The following is a 19454-nucleotide window of genomic DNA, read 5'->3' as shown; positions in this document are numbered from 1 at the left end:
TGCTCACCACACACTCGGCCATGATGTACTGTCATCCCTAGAGCTCCAGAGAACACTGCAGCCCTTGCTGTCCTCTTCCTCATGAGCCTTCAGTCCATGTTTTCCCCTCAGTCTGGGACACTGTCTTCACCTAGGGCAGGATTTCCTAGCTATAGCATTAGATTCTTGGGCCAGTGAATTCCTTGCCATGAGGCCTGGCTTCTGCATTGCTGAATATTCAGCAACACCTCAGCTTCTACCTGCTCCATTCCAGTCTCATCACTTCCCCTTATTGTGACAGCTAAAGCATGTCTAGGCATTGCCATGTGTTCTGTTCCCTGGAATTGGGGTGGAGATAAGGATGGGGGTGAAGCAGGAGGCGGGTGTTGGGAGACACATCACCCCTGCTTAAGACAGATTGCTTTAGGACCTGTGGGTCACAACTCCTTGGTAGTAGGGAGTCACCACAACATGATGGACTGTACTAAAGGGTTGCAGTATTAGGAAGGTTGGGAACCACTGCTTTAGAGTCAGCCCTTGGTACCTCACAGAGCTCCCTTTGCTTATTCTATTGCAGATGGCCTCCGACATAGGAAGTTAAGCTAGAGCCAGGCTGGAGGCAGACCCCTAAACTTCCAGGAAGCTAAACTGACACCTCCTTCTTATTGTGTCTTTCCAAAGATTTAGTTGATGCATTGCAACCTGGTCTCAGCAGCAGCCCCAAAGGTCAAGAGCAAGATAGAAGCAGCCACCCTTGGACCTAAAGGCTGTGCTCTCTCCTCTGACCTACCGAGTAAGGTCAACCTTGGGTGCCGAGACCTAAATCATCATGGCATATTCACAGAGAAAAAGAATCCAAGTTTCAAACTCCACCTCCATTGTCAAAAGACACACATTTGTTTTTATTTCATTTTCCTTTGGGGGGGTCAACGGTTTCCTTATAATGTTCTATAAGGAAGGGGCAAACAATGTGGCGATATTTTGTTTACGATCTAACAAATAAAGCTTACCTGAAGATCAGAGTGCAAAACTAGCCACGCTAGTCAGCCATACAGTCCAGGCGGTGGTGACACACGTCTTTAATTCCAGCAGCCACACTAGCTAACCACAGAGGCTGGACGGTGGTACTGCACGCCTTTAATCTCAGCTCTAGAGGGGACAGAAGGCAGGTGGAGGCAGGAGTACAGGTTTTCAGTCTGCAGTCTGAGGAGTCGTGCAGTCTGGAGATGCAATCAGAGGACACTATCGCCCCTTCGGTCTGAGCATTGGTAGCTCTAATGGCTGGCTGCTTTGCTTCTCTAGTCTTCAGCTTTAATGCCAATATCTGCCTCTGGGTTTTATTATTTGTACTACAGAACAATATGTGCCAGAACTTGGGAGTGCAATTGCTTGAGCATGTCCTGACACAGGTCAGGTTTGAACCTGACATCTAGTGTAGAGCTGAGCCGAGGGGAGAGGCAGAAAGTAGCTCTCAGCCACTGCATGGTCAGACAAGAACCCTTCTTTCAAAGACCATTGTCTTTCCACCCTCAGTTAAAAGCCTCTGCTGTTTGGTCACACTCTCTGTTACTACTGACGGAAGTTGCCCAGTTGCCATGGGCAGTTCTGATCCCGGAAACTGAAGGTACAGTTTCAACAATATCACTTTGAATTTAATATCCACAAGCAGACTCACTTGAGTTTCTACTTTTTTGTAGTGAAAAAGAATCCAAAGAGTAAGATGCATTAATACAAAGGTATTCAGACATAGGGTGTGCTGTGAAAGAAGGCTCAGAGAGAGACCCAAGAGTCAACAGAGAGGTGTTGACAGGTGACATGGGAACTGCAGAAGGTGAACATTAGAAAAATGAGAAACCACAGGGAAATGCCTGAAAAGATGTAAAAACAGACATGCAATCCCCATACATGGCTATTTGACATGGGGCTTCTTTGATGTTGTTAAAGTCCTGGTAATTCCATGTCATAGATGTTTTGAAGTGTGGGGAGGAAATGAGACCTGGCCTATTGGGTTAGACATTGAGATTGTGTTCATCATCTTTCCAGAAGCTCTTGCCCACATCTTTACTCCTGGCAGCTGCTGGGATTTCATTGTAGGAGTCAATTTCATCTTAGAAGCTTGTTTTCATTTTGTTAGTGATTGGTATGCAGATGGATCTGAGACTCTGTGTCACCAATGGGCTACAAGGTGTGATGATTAGTATTAGTTGTCAGTTTGATTGGGCTGGTAGGAAGTTAGTGGAGCATACCTCTGGGTGTTTCTGTGACTTTGTTTCCAGAGATGATTATATCATGAGGGCTCTGACCTAGTCAATGCATAATCCTTTTATTGACTCATAAGATGGTGGCATTATAGGAGGCAGGGCCTTTGGAAGAAGTCGGTCAGTGGATGTGTCTTTATGCTGTGGTCCCCCTTCTCCACCCTTGGCTGCTTTGGTGTGAGGTCACATGCTGTGCCAGACCTTCTTCTCCATGATTGACTGAGTCCTCTGAAACCATCAGCCAAAGTCCATCTTTCCTTCAGTAAGTTGATTCTGTTGGGTATTTGGTCAGTGTGAAGAGAAAAATAATGAATACACAAGGGGAAATTTACAGAGGACTTCCCCTCCTGGATCCAGAGAAAACCTAGGACATCACCATGATGATCTATGGTTTCTAATTCTCGCATTCAGAAGGCAGGGTGATTTCAGTTTTGAAGGCAGTCTGGATTAGATAGGCGGCCCTGATAACAAAGACACACAAACAACAACCAAAAGAAGGAGGAAGAACAAAGCTTTTGCCTTTTACCTCTACCTTTGCTTGCCTGCTGGGATGCCAGTAAGCTCTTAGGGTACATGGAGTGTTGTTAGCCAACTCTGGAGTCTGAGATGACAGACATTCCCATGGGAAATCAATACACAGAGCAGGAAAGTGGGAGATGTATTCTAGAGGACCAACCTTCCCTGAAGCCATGCCCCCTTAGACTCTTTATGGGGAAATAACGAATAATCTTTGTTCTTTTATGATATTGAAGGCAATCAAGCCTTGAGACTCGAGCATGCTAAACTATCAGTCTACCACTGAACTACACCCCCAGTCCAACAATGATTAATCTTTATGGCTTTCACTGTGTGTTGGGGAAAGTGTTTTCCTCATGATCTATCACAGGCTAAGAGAACAACCCACTTCTGTCTTATATGTTCCTATTTCTTATGTTTTTTAAAGTGTATTTTTGTTTTCAAAAACAAAAACAGTGTGGCATGTACTGTATGTACTACCTAATGATCAAATTAGAGTAATTAGCATATCTGTCCCCATAGATATTCAGCACTTCTTTGTGCTAGGAGCATTGAGGATCTGCTATACTAGCTGTTTTGAACTATCCATTAAGTGTCTCTAGAATGCTTCCTGTTTCTTTAAATGTGTTAAACTAAGTTCTTAAGAAATGACACATATTTTTTACATATCTGAAAAATCCAAAGAGCTAAGCAAAAGGTTACGGGAAAAAAATGCAGTTCCTTACAAAAATAACAGGCTACAACAATATTTGTTAGATATCATGAGAACGTCATTGGCTTTGAAAAACATTGTATGATGTCTGGCAGTGTTGATCTTGGATGTGGTTATCTCACTCTCTGCCCAATGTGTGGATTCCCACTGAGAGGAAGCCTCCTCCTTCCCCTCTTTCTGTTCCGATGATGCTAACAATCCCTTTATGACAGACACAGCGAAGAATGCATTTGGTTGAGAGACAAATGGGGGAATGCATTCAATTCCCATAAGGACTTATGAGTCACTCTAAAACACAAACTCCCTGCCTTGTGTCTGCAGTGATTTGCTCTCACCTGTTTCCAGGAGTGTGTGCTTTATGCCAACAGCAGCGGTCACCTCTGAGCGTCGGGCGCTGTTTGTCAATAGACGTTTGGTGGTAGGAGGTTTTGATCTGTGCCTTTTGATCCAGCTTGGTATTTTCATGTAGTTTAGATTAATGAAACATGAAGGAATTTCAGCATAATGCATGCATCCCGTTTTGCTCTTTGAGGACTTGTTAATTATGTGCATTATCTTCCTATAAGGAAACTAGAATCACTACTCAGCTCTGTGCTTTAACTTTTTGCCCAGAGATTCCGGTTGATTCTTTCTCTGTTGCTGCTGCTGCTGCTGGTTTCTTTTGAAAATTCTTGTAATAAAACAGGGACAAGAACTTAGTCTTTGCTGCTGCCAATAACAGAAAATTCTTCAGCCCCGCCCCATCCTTCATCATGGGGAAAAAGTGATGCTGGCAATGCCTGGGACTGAAGGCCATGCTGCCTGGCTTTGTGGGGACAGATGGTCATTGCTCATCATGTTAGCAAGAAGCTTGATGCTCACTTCTGGACATCAGCTGCTCTCTGTGTCTATTAAGTGATAATTTAGCTTCAGGTGGCACCTACCCTGGTGCTATCTGTTTGGTTTCCTGCTTTTATAATGGAAAATATTTGGACAGTGGCACTTACCTTGCTGTCTTTCACTCTGAAACAAAGGCTTTCAGTAGAACAACTAAGACAGCCCCCAAATAAGACTGCTTGTGACCCTGCTTTGCCAACAAGGTATTCTGAATTTAGAACCCCAAGAGACAATCTTGCAAGTTCTCTGAAACAGAATTCTTTTTATATATATATATATATATGACTTATATGGATTAACTAAATTAGTCTCCTCAGCACCGTATTTCCATTTAAGGACAATATAATTTAAGTACCGACATGGGAAAATGTCCAAGGATATAAGAAGCAAAGGGGAAGTAGCAGGACACTTTGCATAATATAGTAAGTATTGCCACAAAAATACGTTAACAAAAGGTAATATATTTGGTTCTTGTGTGCATTTCCTAGTAGATAACTGTGGATCCAGAGTCAAAATGAAGTGACATTCAGTTTCATGAAAAATTTTGAGAGACATTGAAAACATAAACAAAGCAGATACAACCTGTGAATATAAGGTAAGGGGAGCCCCAAGGCTGGGGCTGGGTGGAGCCGGTGGAGACAGCTGAGCAGCACAGTGTTTGTCTGAATATGACATTCGCTAAGAGATGGAACATTGCTTGGTTTAGGAAGAGTACTCACTCCCTTGATTGTTTTGTCTTCATTGACAAACTCTCTGCTTCTGAAGTGGCTTCAAGTTCTCTGGAGCAAATATGTCATTCATGTTAATTAATTAATATACATTAGTATGTAATCCTGTTCCTTTGGTATTGGTTAGAGATCAGAAACCTTTATTATCTTATTTATTTTTAGTCCTCTGATGTACCTAGAATATATAGCATAATAACAGAAAAATTATTAAGACAGGGTTACAGAACATCACAATGTAAGATAGTTTGGGGGGTGGACATCATGAAAGCTCATGCTTTCCCTAAAAAGAACAAGTTTATGTTAAAGTTCTCTGGTTAGTAGAGTAAAATGGGAAATGTGGTGAATTATGACATCAAAGGCACTAGTCTCTCTTTGATAATTTGCGTTTTATAGTAAATAAAGAATTCTATTTTCCCAAAAGATGTAAGTTTTCTTCCTGACAGGGTAATCAGAGAACATTCCTGATAATTGGATTTCATCACCATGACCAAGTACCCAAGGTAAGCATGTAATAAGGAAAGAAAGTTTTGCTTTGACTCATGGATGCAGAAGTTCAGCCCACGGTCATTTCCCCTCTTGCCTTGGCTCTGTGGTGGCATCACGGCAGTATGTCCTCCTCACAGTGTCGGGTAGGCAAAGGAGGAGGGAAGGACAGGATGTTCCTTCCACGCCTTCATGACCAACTTGCTTCAGTAGCTCCCACCCACCATACTCAGCCATGTGCCAATGGCACAACATGTGAGTCTGGGAGACATTTCTAAACTAGAGCAAGGTAACAGCCCTACCCTTGCAGGCTTCCGCTCCACTGTTCCTCATAGAAGGCATTTCTCCCAGAAGCACTCCACTCCTTGGTCTAGATCTCCACATGCTGGTTCAAGAGTCCAGAGAAATGCTTGCTGTCAACTGTGTGCAGAGGACACACATTTTCAAGCTAGCTCTGTGCATAGTTGTGCATGTTTTCTCTTCCTTTGCAGAAGAATGTCCATGAACTCATCCTCATGGAGGGTTTTAAAAAACACCATGGACCGGAACAGTCTCACCAAAATTCCTGTATTGCCATGACCTGGGTAGGCAGCTAATGAGGAAAGCTGATGCTTCCCCAGCTGTGCCGACCCTAACAACAAAATTCCTCTTCTAGTTTAGGATATTAACCAGAGACCCAACACCGTGCCTGGTAATTTGTTTCTAAGTTACAAGGAAGTGCCTGTGGGAAGCAACCTAAATTCAATATTCAACATGTTGAAGAAAGAATTCTAATAAAGGATGGGAATGAGATTTTTCCATCTCTTTATAATCCATAATGGAGGCAGGAGTGTCTCTGAGAGGTGATGAAACACATGGTGGCCGTTTCTGGGCTTGTGATTAGGGCTTCCACTCTACCAGGACAATGTGAAATTTCAGTTGAGAAGTGTTTCTACTCAGCAAAGTACTTACAAAACACACTGATTTCCACAACATTCTTGAAAAGTCAACAGTGATCACCTTCAGCTTTGTTAAAGAAACTGGGGCTTAGGGAGATGAAAAGACCCAGGGAGGGGGGCGGGGCTTGACCTGAAACCAGGTGAATTCCCAGGGGCCTGTCCACTAGCCTTGTTTTGAAAACAAAAGGAGCAAGACTCCAGGGACTTTCTCCTTTCAGGCGGGTTTGCTGAAAACCTCTAGGCTGGGCACCTGGTCTGGAAATGAGTTTTTTTCAGGCTTCTGACCTAGCTAACTAGCGTGTGGGGTTCTGGATGTGACAGATACCCCTGAGATGTCTGTGTGTATACATACATATATACATACAATATATGCATATATAAATATATACACGTGTACAAGCACATATGTATGTATGCATGTATGTAGGTGTGTATGCTCTGGTGTCATCTTCAAAAGAGGAATAGTAACGTTTGTTTCACACCCAGAATTGTGTGAGATTAAATAAAATAGCAGTGTACAGCTAGGCCTGGCGCCTAGAGAAAGTTCCTTACCATTTTTTTCTACCGGGTGCCACGCCCCCCTCCTCTCTTGCGGGTCTTTCTTAATTTTACACTGTAGCATCCGGTGGAACATTACAGATCAACAGTCGTCCCATTCCTCCATTCTATTCATAGGAGGGAGTTTTGGACCAATTTCTGGAATCCTGAGTCCTAGGTAGATCTGAAAGTCAGCTCAAGTTAGTTCTTTCTCCTTGGGCGCCCCTAGTGTGGATTCAGCGGGATATTAGTTTGAGGAAGGATACTTTCACTTTCAAGGATCCTGAAAGAGTTTTCGTTGAAGGATTCAGAAGAGAGGCGTCATCGCCTCTGCCTGCCCCAAGCCCTGACTGAGCCGCTTCCTCCCCTCATTTGAATGCATCGCCACCCTCAGGCACAGAGTGTGGGAATCGCTGCCCGCGGCTGTGTGGGCCGAAGGCCACGCTGGAATCCGCCACCCGCCCGGCGCTGCCCGGTGCAGGATCGGGACTTAAGAGCCAGGCGGTCTCCACGGCGGACCTGGAAAAGGGAGAGGAATTACGAGTGGCTCTGGGTTTGCAGCGAGCACAAAGAGGGGATTATGGTCCTGCTGGTGAAAGGGGGCGAGCTGCTGATAATGCGCCCCTGTAACCTCGCTCATTCCTCTCGTGCCTTTGAAGATTTCTGCGGGGCCAGCACAGGAAAACCACCCGGATCAGGGGACCCGCGTGGAGCTCTTCCCTCCTCCCGCTCACCCGCCTGCGCAGAGCTGCAGGTACTCTGCACCCCAGCACCCAGGCCGTCCCAAACTGATTCAAGAGGAGGATGCTGGGTCCAACCCGTTTTTGTTGTTGTTGTTAATTTTTTTTTTTTGAATGCTTGGGTTGACTGGCAACTCTAAGACACAACAGCCATACCGCTGAATGGTCCATTCAGTGGTTCCCAGTCTTCCTAATGCTGCGACCCTTTAATCCAGTTTGTGCTGACTCCCGAACATGAGATTATCTCCCTTGCTACTTCATAACTGTAATTTTTTCACTGTTAAGAATCATAATGTAAATATCTAGCTTCCCGATAGTCTTAGGCGACCCCTGTGAAAGGGTCGTTTGAACTCTCAGGGGTCTCGATCCATAGGTTGAGAACCATTGGGTTAGAGGCTATTTCTCCAAAGACAGACAGACACAGGCTATGTTAGTCCTTAGTCGGGTGGGATAATGATTTCGCTCTGCTGTGACCTTTGTGGGTGACCTGTTTGAGAAAGAACGCATTTGGTGCCAGGCCTAGTAGGCACATGATCTGTCATTTTACAGGGCTGAGTTGAGAAAATAATTGTAAGTAGTCCTGGGGTTAGAATCCGGGTCTCTGGCTCTTGGTTACACCCGCGAAAGCCAACAGATTTGAAGGTTGCCCACTAGACGCACCTGAGTTCAGCTCCTTTCTTGTTTTCTTTATAGGTCTTGCTGTTGTCTAGGCTCATCTCCAGCTCCTGGGCTCAACTGATCCTCCTGCCTCAGCCTCCTCATTAACTGCGACCCCAGGCAGGAGTCACAGCTCCTTTTGTGCCTCAATATCACCTTTGGCCATTCAGTTGTTGAATGAGATGCTGTCTCCGTGGGAGTGGTTTTGCTGGGCATTTTTATTGTTTGCGTGGGACAGGAAAGTTGTAACTTCCTATTTGCTGCTATATTCCAGTATATGGTAAGTATCTTTGGATGACAGAAAGAGTAGGGCAGAGATGGTAGGCTGTGAACAGCAAGGGGCGGCACAAGGAAGAGACAGGGAATGGTCAAGGGTACTCTGCTGAGGGCTCTGTGTAGAACAGGCTCCCCTGTTTCCACTTACGCTTCAAGCTTATAGGTAAAGGCTAGAGAACTCCTACCTTACCCTAGGGTTCCGACTGTGCACACTTATGTTATTTGCTACAAGGAAACCAGCTGAACTGAACAATAGCCAGGAAGTCATCCTTTAGGTCTCACAGACATGAAACCTATTCTTTAGTGTAGCCAAGCATACAATGCCATTTTGTGGTACCTTCTATCTAACTTGCCTTCCCCTGTTGGTTGACTATTGATAAATCAGCAGGAAACTCAGTTTCAGACTTAGACTTCCTCTTAGCATGAATTCGAATGAGTACTCATCCTTCTAGTTCCAGCTTCTTCATATGGAAAGTGGGGGAAATTCATTGCTCAACCAAGAATGATTGATCCATCAGGTGTAATGCTGCATGCCTTTAATCCCAACACTCAGGAGGCAGAGGCAGGAGGATGGGGGTGAGCTTGTGGCTGGCCTAGGCTCCATATTGAGATTCTGTTTCAAAAACAAAACCTTCAAAGACAGAAATATTGAACACCTGTAACGTGGCGGTTGTTAAGCTAGAGACTGGGAATTTAGAATTCAAGAGGAACTTACAATCAAATGTGGGGAAATAGATACTAAGTGAGAAACAAAGAGAATTCCATGTAATGGAAGTCTCACACTACAAGTCACCAACCAGTCAACGGAGTGGAAAAGGGAGAGAAGACAACAGTTCTCAAGCGAATCTGCACTTGACATGTCGCCCTCCTGTTACTTAGTATCTATATTGATTAGCAGATCAACTGCTGACATAGCGCAGAGCTCGCGTTCAAATAGCCCTAATAAAGTACTCTGGTGCTGTGTCCCAGAGCTCCTGTCCCACATGCCACGTTCTCTCTCAGCAGCACAGGGAGAAGGTTAAGTGCACACAGTACACTAAACTACTTTTTAGATTGAGAAAGAGTGTTCACTCTGCTCTTACTGCAGAATGTTGTGATTGTTCTCTTCTGTTGTTGTCCTTTCACATTTAACAATAATTTGTATAAAAAACAGAACTCTTTGATATTGTAACAAATACTGAAAACACCCAACTTACAAGTAGATTGATTTGGGCTTCCCGTTTCAGAGATTTCAATAAGAGACGCTTCTGGATTCATAGTATGTCAGCGCACCATTTTGATGGGATGTATGGTTGAGATGCTTGCCTCAGTCAGAATATGAAAAAGAGAGGAAGTGAGACTGGGTCCCTGTGTGCCCTTCCGGGGTGCACCTTTAAGGACTTAAGACTTAGTATAGTCCTAAAGTTCTTTCAGCCCTTCCTCTTACAGGTCCTCCCAATGCCATTAGCTCTGTGGACTGTGAAACAACGGTCCACCAAGTGGCCCTTTGGGAACATCCCAGATCCAAATTTTAGCAGGATCTTTTGCAAACCAGAATGTCACAGCTTTTCTCCAGGTAAAGCACTTGGGGAATGACTTGAGTTATTAGCTCAACCAGCTGTTTTGCTTGGTTTTGTTTTTCTTCTTGTAACTCTACTTTAACTTAAAAATGATTGATGGGGAAATCACTGTTAGGAAGACTTGGATAATTTTTTCTCAAAATATATAAAAGTATCGAGCCTGCCATTTTGAGAAAAATAACTGACAATATTTGTTACCAATAATAAAGTTCAAGCTCCCAAGTAAAAGTTAAACTTCTGGGAAACTTCTATCTTCCACTATAACTTGGTATGAGTTCCAGTGCTTTTTTGTTTCTTATTTTTTGATGAGGTCAGTGTTGACATTCATGCATTTGATTTTGACTGGGGGTAATGAGATGTGTCAACATTTGAAAGATCAGCATAACTCAGCAAACTACTGTTTTCTAAATAACCAGTGTGTGTTGCAAAATCAGGAATGGGTGAAAAGGCCACTCCAAGTGTCTGCCTGGCAATATATTTTAATATCATGGGCAGAAAACGTCATAGACTTGATTGATTTTAGATTTCACATTGTCACCAGTGCCTTCAGAAACTTCTATACTAAAGAAGAATATATGTTATTGTCTAGAAAGTCTATTAACATATTACTTGTTTTTCTAACTACGTAAATCTACAAGGTCAGATTTTCTTCAGTGACTTCAACCAAAACAGTGTATTTCAACAGGCTGAATGGTAAAGGGGTTATGGAACCCAGATCCTTTCTCTCAAGCTGAACATTAAAGAGAACTGCAAAACTACAAACCAGTGCCACTTAAATAATCTTTTAGAAAAATGTAGTCTTTTTTTCATAAAAATGCATGACTTATCTCACCTTGCAATGAATTTTATTGTTATTTAAATGAATTAACAAATTAATGCTTTGCATTCTTTATATGGAAATGTTATCAAATATAACCCACAAAAATTTTAAAAAAACAAACAAACTTCTTTTTTAAGTATAAAGGTCTTGAATCAGGTTCTTCAGAATACAAGAACCCTGAAATAGGCTGTTCTCTGGATGTCTCTTTCTGAGGCAATGTCTGTGCTGAGGTCCAGAGGAAGAGTTTGCCATGAAAGAAGAAGGCAAAGGGTTAAAGGTGGGAAAGAGCTTGTGTTTTAGGAAAAGAAAAGCCTGCTACACAGGTTTACAGAGATTATTAACTTAAATGAAAAAATGCACACGCTACTCTTTGGCGCAGTGCCTGGCACATGGTGTGTGATAAACTTGTGCTGAGAATCGGATTCTGTGGAGGTTGTACAGTCATGGCTGGAGGCCTGCAGTGGGACACATACATTTGGGACTCGTCGGCAGATCTCCTAGGCCATTGGGTAATGGACCACATTTCTGTATTCTTCAGGGTTTTTTCCAAAAAATTATGTTTCAAAGAGCCACCTAGAGTTAACTTCTAGGCAAAACAGTTTCCCATGCCAGCTCCAAGTTCTGTCTTCTGTACACTGGTGAGAATAATCTGTGTCCACCATAGGTTTTTATGATAATCTGGGGAAAAAACACGTGAATGCAAGCAGGTCAGCAAATGCACAGAGTGCCCAGAACTGTGCTTGTACTGCCAGAGTGGCTCAATATGCATCTACTCAATGCACTGAGTTCAAGCAAACATACTAACGAGCTGGGTGTGATAGTATAGGTCCACAATCTCAGCACTCAGGAGGCTGAGGCAAGAGGGTCATGAGTTCAAAGAAAGCCTGAGCTACACAGAGAGAGACCTAGTTTCAAACAACAAAGATAAATAGGCTATTGTGTCCTGCTGAGTGAATGAGTTAGAAAACACAACCTCAAGAATCAAGAACCTTTCCAAGACTTCAAGCCTCCAATGTCCAACTCAACATATAATCTTGGACAAAGTTCCTGGGCACTTTGAGTGTTTTTTACTGCTTTCTGGAGCCTACAGGCATACAGGCATGAGAAGAGTCACTGCCCTTTAAGTGCATAAATCTGCTTCTAACAAATTAAGGAAAAATATTTTTTAATTTATGTAGATATGTAATTGTTTATGTATTTGCATATGCATATGGGTGTTCTCAGACCCAGAAGAGGATGTCATATCCCTTAGGGCTAGAGTTATAGGTGGTTGTGAGTTGCCTAGTGTGTTTGCTGAGAGCAGCAGATGCTCTTAACCTCTGAACCATTGTGCCTTCCAAGGGCACACCTCCCATTAGGCTCTGCTTCCCAAGCAGAGAACTAAGTCTTTGATGCATGGGTCTTTGGGGAACCCATGCTTGAAGATCGAGCAGTGAGGATCACAGGGCAGCTGAATCAAATTTTATTGAGGTGAGGTTCAGCCATTATGATTGACATTTTTAAATTTCTTCAGATGATTCCAAGGTCACCCACAGTTGACAACAACTAGCGTACAAGCTTTGTTGCTAGCCTGGACCTAGTCCGTTATTGTATCCAAGCACAATTCTCACCTGTCCCCACCTTTGTTCAGCTTCCCAATCCTTGTTTTCATGAGTCATCTTCTTTCAGAGGTATTTTTACCAAATTTATCAATGCAGCCTTGACTTGTTTTTTATGGTAGGGTTTGGCCATATGACATTGGGCTCTGTAGGGTCAGTGTTAAGATGCATTCTTTCCTTTCCTAATGTAGGTCTCAGTAGCACTGCTCTCAAGCTCTCATGACCACTGCTACTTAAGACACAGAAGGTCATGTTTGTTCCTAGGTTCTCAAGACCAAGCACCCACTGTTCTAACCCCTGAATTTACCGTCACTCCATTGCCTATGCTCATGTTCTACAGCAAAGAATGGTGGTGTATACCTACAGTCCAAGCTTCTCTGGAGGATGAGGTAAGGGGATACTTGAGCCAGGAGTTGAAGGCTGCTCTAGCAACAAAATGAAACTAAATCAATCAATCAATCAATCAATCAATCAATCTGGGGCTGGTAAGATGGCTTAGTGGGCAAAGACACCACTATATCAACATGATTAGTAGGAGCTTACACACACACACACAGAGGATATAATAATAATAACAATAATACTTAAACTGAAATTTGTCTTGATGGCAGTAGATGTGCAGGGACAGAAAGATTCCATTGTTATCCCCCCCCCCCCCCCCCCATTATTTTGCTGGGTACTGAACCCAGGGCCTTTGGTGTGCTATGCATGTCCCTACTTCTGAGCTACATTCCCAAGCCTGGAAACAGGAGGGCTTTTGTTTATTTTACTGGAGCAAAACTGCTCTGAATTGAACTGGTGACATTTGGCGACTGTAACACACAATAACTGGAGACTCCAAGTAAGCAAAATATACACATGGATATGGAAGGAAAAATGATGGATTGGTGTGGGGGGGGAATATGCTCAAAGTACGTTGTAGACATAAGAAGATGTCCTCATGGGACCCTACGATGGACACATGGCTTCCACCTGGGAAGCTGAATTAGAATGGATCTCCTGAGTAAATTGGGGGTGGGGGCAGTAAAGGGGAGGGGAGGGAAGATGAGAACATGAGGAAATGAAATGGTGGGGGGCAGGCAGAGAGGGAGAACAATGAAAGAGAGAGAGAGCCACTATGGGGTTAGGGAGAAACCTGGGGCTAGGGAAATTCCCAAGAATCCACAAGGAGGACCCCAGCTGACTCTTAGCAATAGTGGACAGGATGCCTGAACTGACCTTCCCCTATAATCAGATTTTGGAATGCCCCAACTATCATCATAGAGCCTTCAACCAGAAACTGATTGAACCAGGGGCAGAGATCCACAACCAAGAACCAGTCCAAGATCCCGGAATCCAATCTGAAGAGAGGGAGGAGGGAACATATGAGCAAGGGAGGTCAAGACCATGATGGAGAAATCTACAGAAACAGCTGAACCAAGCTCATGGAAACTCAAAAACTATAGACTGCCAGCTGTGGAGCCTCCATGGGACTGAACCAGGCCCTCTGTATGTGGGAGACAGTTGTGAAACTTGGACTATCTGAGAGGCTCCTGGCAGTAGCACCAGGATCTGTCCCTGGTACATGAGCTAGCTTTTTTGGAGCCCATTCCCTATGGTAGGATGCCATGCTCAGGCTTAATGCATGGGAGAGGGGCTTGGTCCTGCTCCATCTTAGTGTGCCAGACTTTGTCGAATCCTCATGGAAGCCCTTATCCTTTGGGAGGAGTGAAAGCAGGGTGGGCTGGGGGGATGGGAGCACGGGGGGGGGGGGGGGGTAGGGGTGAGAGGGAGAACTGTGGCTGGAATATAAAATGGAATTTAAATAAATAAATAGATAGATAATTCCCTCATGAATCCTATCCAATGTACAATGGACATGTATCAATAAAATATCTCTAAGATGGACAGTCAGGGCCTCTGGACTCTTACAGCAGCATTCTGTCTCCCTGATTGTTCCAGCACTTTCTACCATTCTTTCCCCATGAATAAAACTGTTGAAGCCCCTTACCTTTGTCTTTGTCTTCTCCAGGTAGGCAGATCCAGCAGGCACAGAGTGATGGGCAACTTAGTGTATATTTGACTGAGTGTAAAAGGGAACACACAATTTTGTGGTCAGTTTATTTTTGCCTCTTCATTCTCAGGGGTCCACGGCTTTTGCCTCATTGATTTTCTGTGCGCATTGACGTGAAGGCTGCTGTTTGCATGGACTTGCTTCATGTCCTCTCCAGGCATCTTCTCATTGTTTTGGCAACTCTCTGCTTTCAGCTTGAATGAGTTCAAGCTCGTTCCAATGGCATACCTCCTCAGCATAACACTTGTCCTTTCAGTAGATGTGTTGTAAAGTCTACAGTCTTCTGCTATCAGTAGTGAAATCTGAAAGGGTCTTGCAGGCCAGTCTAGTCTAGCTCCTCTGCTAAACACGTAGACACCAAAGGCTAGTGAGGCCAAAGACTTTTCCTAAGGTCACGTCACACAGCTAGAATAAACAGCAGAGGCAGACAAGAAAGGAAGGAAGGAGAGAGGGGAGGGGATGAAGAGAGAATAGAAGAGAAAAGGGAGGGAGAGGAAAAGGGGGAAAGAGGAGAGAGATAAACTGTATCAGTTAGGATGATTTTGGCTCAAGTAACAACATTCAATCCAAAGCTGCTTAAAAAAAATCATGGAATGTATTATTATATCACACACCAGGAAGTCCCGAGTCAAGCAGCTTTCTAGTATACAATGGTTAGGGGTCGACTCCATTTGTCCAGGGCTCCTGGACATGTCAGCACTCTGCACATGGCTCTGAGATAGCCACCCACAGCAGCAACTGGAACATGCTTCTTTGGTTACATGGATAGAGAGCAGAGAGGGCCTAGACTGATGGGGCCAACTTAGATCCAATGCATAGCCCAAACTAATAACAGAGCCTAAAACGGGCTCTGTTCCAAAGCCAATCCTTAGCAGACAGTGTGATCCGTAGAGAACTGACATTACTTACCTCTAGAGATGGGGAAGGGGTCAATTCCCCATGTGTCACCTGAGTTTAGTGGGGGAAGAGGCTGGCCAGGATTTCCCTGGGAAGAAAGAAGGGGTGAGTGGGGTCACGCCATCCCAGGGACCATTGGCACAAAACCACATGCAGAAGAGAGCAGATGACATGCTGTTATTTCTGCTTGCCAGGGCATGGTGACCTGTGGGGTTAACAACATGTGCTGAACTTGGCCTATGTTGTGGAGTGAGGAGGTGAAGAGGGGGAGGAAACTGGTCCAGCCTTTCCAGCCTGCGGAAATTCTACATCACACTGAGTGGCCAGGACAGAGGAAAGACATAGGAGCTCCTAGATCTGACTTCTATGCCTGAGGCATGTGCTTGGTGGAAACTAGTTTGAGTAAGAACCATTGCTACCTTGAAGGACTTTCTTGGGCTACCACAGACCTGAAGGAAGATTAAAGACTTCACCTGATAATTCTTCCTTTAAATTAACCAAAATCCTCTCCTGCCAAGAATCTGTCTTTCTTAGGGAGAAATTGGCAAAATGTGCCACCCATTAGAGTCGTGATAAGATTCCCAGTCTACCACGTGCTTTCTTGGGTTGTGCCTTTCCTTTTCATTCTGAAGATTTTATTATGTTGATCCTACCAATCCAAGAGCATGGAAGATCTTTCCATTTTCTGGTATCCTCTTTGATTTCTTTCTTTAAAGACACAAGATTTTATTTATTGCCTTGAATGAAGGTTAGTCTCGGGGCAGAGGTGTCCACCCCCACCAACCGCCCCATCCTCCCACAGCTACGAGGTGTTGTTTTGACTTTAGCTTATTACTGGAACTTTGTACTATTCTGAACACTACTGCTCTGTGTTTGTACTGCACTGCATTGTCCTGGTCTTCTCCCCCTGCTTCACTGGGTGAGTCTGGTGGGGAATGCTTTGAGGTTCATGGAGAGCATTTTGGAGAAACATGTAGTTAGATAACATCCCCAGTCTCGGGGATCCTTTTAAAAGCACTGCCATCTCCACATTAATCATGCTGTTTCTGAGGCACAGACAAAGGCTTCACAGCTTTTCTGCCGGGCCCAGGGAGGGGCTGTTTCTAGGAGCGCTCCTCCAGTCTGGAGAGGCAGCTTCGGGCTGAGTTGTGGGGGCGGTGTGGAAAAGCTTTTGGCTCCTGCATTACAATAAGGATTTGAATCAAGAGAGCCCACAAAGATTCTGCCCATAAAGCTGTTCCACTCTCGGTTTCTTTTTTAGGAAGTGAGGCCCCAAGTATTAATGTTTTACCCCACAGAATGCGTTTTGCAAGTGGAGTATACAGAGAGGGAGACTTGGAAACTTCTCTTCCTCCCTCAACACATAACTCACTTAAGTTCTCAGGGTCTCGAGGAGTGCGTGCTGAGTCCCTGTGATATTGTCTTCTTTTTAATTTTTACAAATGTTTTAACTCCTGTGTGCCTGTGTTTGCATACACGTGCGTGCACACTCACACGAGTGGCTGCATGGGTGCATACACGTGTTTGCACACTCACACGAGTGCCTGCATGGGGGCAGGGGCAGAAGGACAGCAGAGGTGTAGCAGCATCTTCCTGAAGCTGGAGATGAGGTGGTTGTGAGCTGCCCAATGTGGATGTTGGGAACAGAACTCTGGTCGTCTGGAAAAACCAGTAAGTACTCTTCACTGGTGGGCCACCTCTCTCCAGCTCTGCCCTGTTGCATGATGCTGCTTGAGGGACTGGAACATTCCACCATTTTCTTACGCTGGCAGGGAGAATTTGCTAACTTCCGTTGCCCCTGTTAGCCTCTTTCTGACTGATATGCTGTCTTCTCAGCTTCCTCCGTCTAGTCCCGGGTCCTAGAATCAGTCCTGATGATGAAAACATGTCTGTAGACTCAATTGTATCAAATGAATGAAGTCAAAAGCCTCTATAGACTCAAGACACCACACAGTGCCATGTCTGTAACTTTTCAGCACCCAGGGTCCTTTGTTGTCCTACAACTCCACAATGACCCCCCCCCCTGATTTCCTACGTGCCCTCCTACATCCTGAGCCATACCCTGTGTCTCTCCATCCACCAATAACCACTGGCCTGTTCTGCCACCTCAACTAAGCCATGTCCCACCCTGAGCTCCAGCCTGCTGGATAGATAGGTTTCTTCACAATACTGTGGTGATGTCTGCTGGCCTTGTCCCTTGGGACTCACTCATGAGTGTCCTTGAAGATATGCCTGGGTTTGTCACCATATTCATGGATTTCTGCATCCTGCCTGAAAGGCTAGGCCTGTCGATACAGTATCTTAAGCCAATGATTAAAATATGAGGGCTGTCAGCACCTGGCCAGGGATGGTATGTTGCAAGGAATCCAGTTATCACACCAAGTCTTGTCTGGGGACCCAATGTAGAATGCTTTATATAAGCATTCTCATTATGTTTTGAGAATGTGTGTAGATGCTTCTGTATCTAATTTAATTAGAGAGGGCTCTATTTAAAAGGATGACTGAATTCATGACAGCTTTTTGTCACTTGGAGTTTTCTCCATTGATCAGTGGATACCAAAAATACAAGCAGAGTATAAGACGACGTGGAAGCCTGGGCCGGGCTGCATTTGTAGTCGTTTCCCACTTGCCACCCGAGTTGCTGACTTCCTTGGGTTGCAGTGCTCTGCCTGCAGTGCAGAGTTCCTAGGAAACAGTTTATTCTGGAGCCATGAGACGGCTCAGTGGGTGAAAGTGCTTGTCATGCAAACCTGACGCCTGCATTCAATCTCCAAATCTCACAGCAGAAGGAGACAAGCGGCTCTGAGTTCCACACGCATGCCATGGCAGCACACCCATGCCTCCATGCCCCCAACCCCCGTGCCCCACGCATGCACACAGTTCTTTCTACATTAAATGCAAATCTTGCTGGAAAATTTCCTGCCAGTTACAATTGGCAGGGGTGTCAGGGTGAAACCCTGCTGAGCAACTGCCACAGCTACCTCAAAGCAAGTCAGTTACATAGCTGACCTGTCCCAAGTAGCATGTCCCAGCCATCTCCCGATGAGATCTCCAGGGAGGGACAAAAGCCCCGTCCTTGAGTTGCTATTGGCTAGAAATATCTCTCCATATCCTGATGGCCCTCAAGGCTGTTGCAGAGGAGAGAATGGAGCAAAGGGAAGAATCTCAGAAACTTCCATTAGTACCAGAACCCCGAAGGTCTCCCCACTTCTTCCTGCAGGCCCTGAGAAGCTGTTGAAGGGGACTGTCTTCCTGCTTTGGCTACCCAATGAGAATGGGGGGCATTTATACAAATGGAGAGCCTGTGTCTGAGAACCAAATATCATAGGAAAATAAGTGCCACAGAAAACTTGGTAAGACCATTTCATTGGCACTGGTGAGTTGCTTGGCTGGTCTGTGCTGGCTCACAAATCAAGTACCTGGGAACTAGCCTGCTGGGGAAGTCATAGGCAGCAGACAACACGGAACCTTGGGGTGTCACGTGTCCCCTGTGTGCTTGAGGAGGAAACTTCTGAGTTCAGAGACTGCTGTCATAACTAGGTCTCCTGCTCCCGCCTGCTAGAAGTGTTTGACCACAGCCCAAGGGCCCTGTGCCTTCCCGTGCCCTGTGGGAACAGCCAGAAAAAAAAAAAAAGAAATGATGCCAGTTGTTGTCATGTCAATGACAATCCTCCCCTAGATATCCATGGAGAGGCTTAACCAGAGTTAGGGGCCGTGTTTTGTGCTATGAATTCCTCCTGTGCAGTAAAGACGGTCATGGCAAATACCTCTATGCAGTCTGTGGTTTGAAGGAAAGTATGGGCTGGGAGTGAATAAATCCATATGTA

The 19454-nt window shown here is 44.8% G+C and overlaps 1 long non-coding RNA gene across 3 annotated transcripts; it reads left to right on the top strand.

Annotated features, from left to right (window-relative positions):
• Positions 1 to 1564: 1564 nt before the first annotated feature.
• On the top strand, positions 1565 to 14389 carry LOC121137026. 3 transcript variants are annotated; one of them, XR_005874234.1, is made up of 5 exons: positions 1565 to 4936; positions 5513 to 5569; positions 7687 to 7781; positions 8461 to 13066; positions 13941 to 14389. It is a non-coding gene; the product is annotated as an uncharacterized LOC121137026 (long non-coding RNA). The 3 variants fall into 3 exon arrangements; XR_005874233.1 differs by lacking the exons at positions 1565 to 4936; positions 5513 to 5569 and having other exon boundaries at positions 5577 to 7781; positions 8461 to 8704; positions 12942 to 13066; XR_005874232.1 differs by lacking the exons at positions 1565 to 4936; positions 5513 to 5569 and having other exon boundaries at positions 5577 to 7781.
• The last annotated feature ends 5065 nt before the right edge of the window (positions 14390 to 19454 follow it).

This window comes from Mesocricetus auratus, unplaced genomic scaffold (genome assembly GCF_017639785.1).
Source record: "Mesocricetus auratus isolate SY011 unplaced genomic scaffold, BCM_Maur_2.0 Super-Scaffold_100676, whole genome shotgun sequence".
NCBI lineage: Eukaryota > Metazoa > Chordata > Mammalia > Rodentia > Cricetidae > Mesocricetus > Mesocricetus auratus.
Note: the sequence above shows the minus strand (reverse complement) of the source record. Positions and strands in the feature narration are given on the sequence as shown.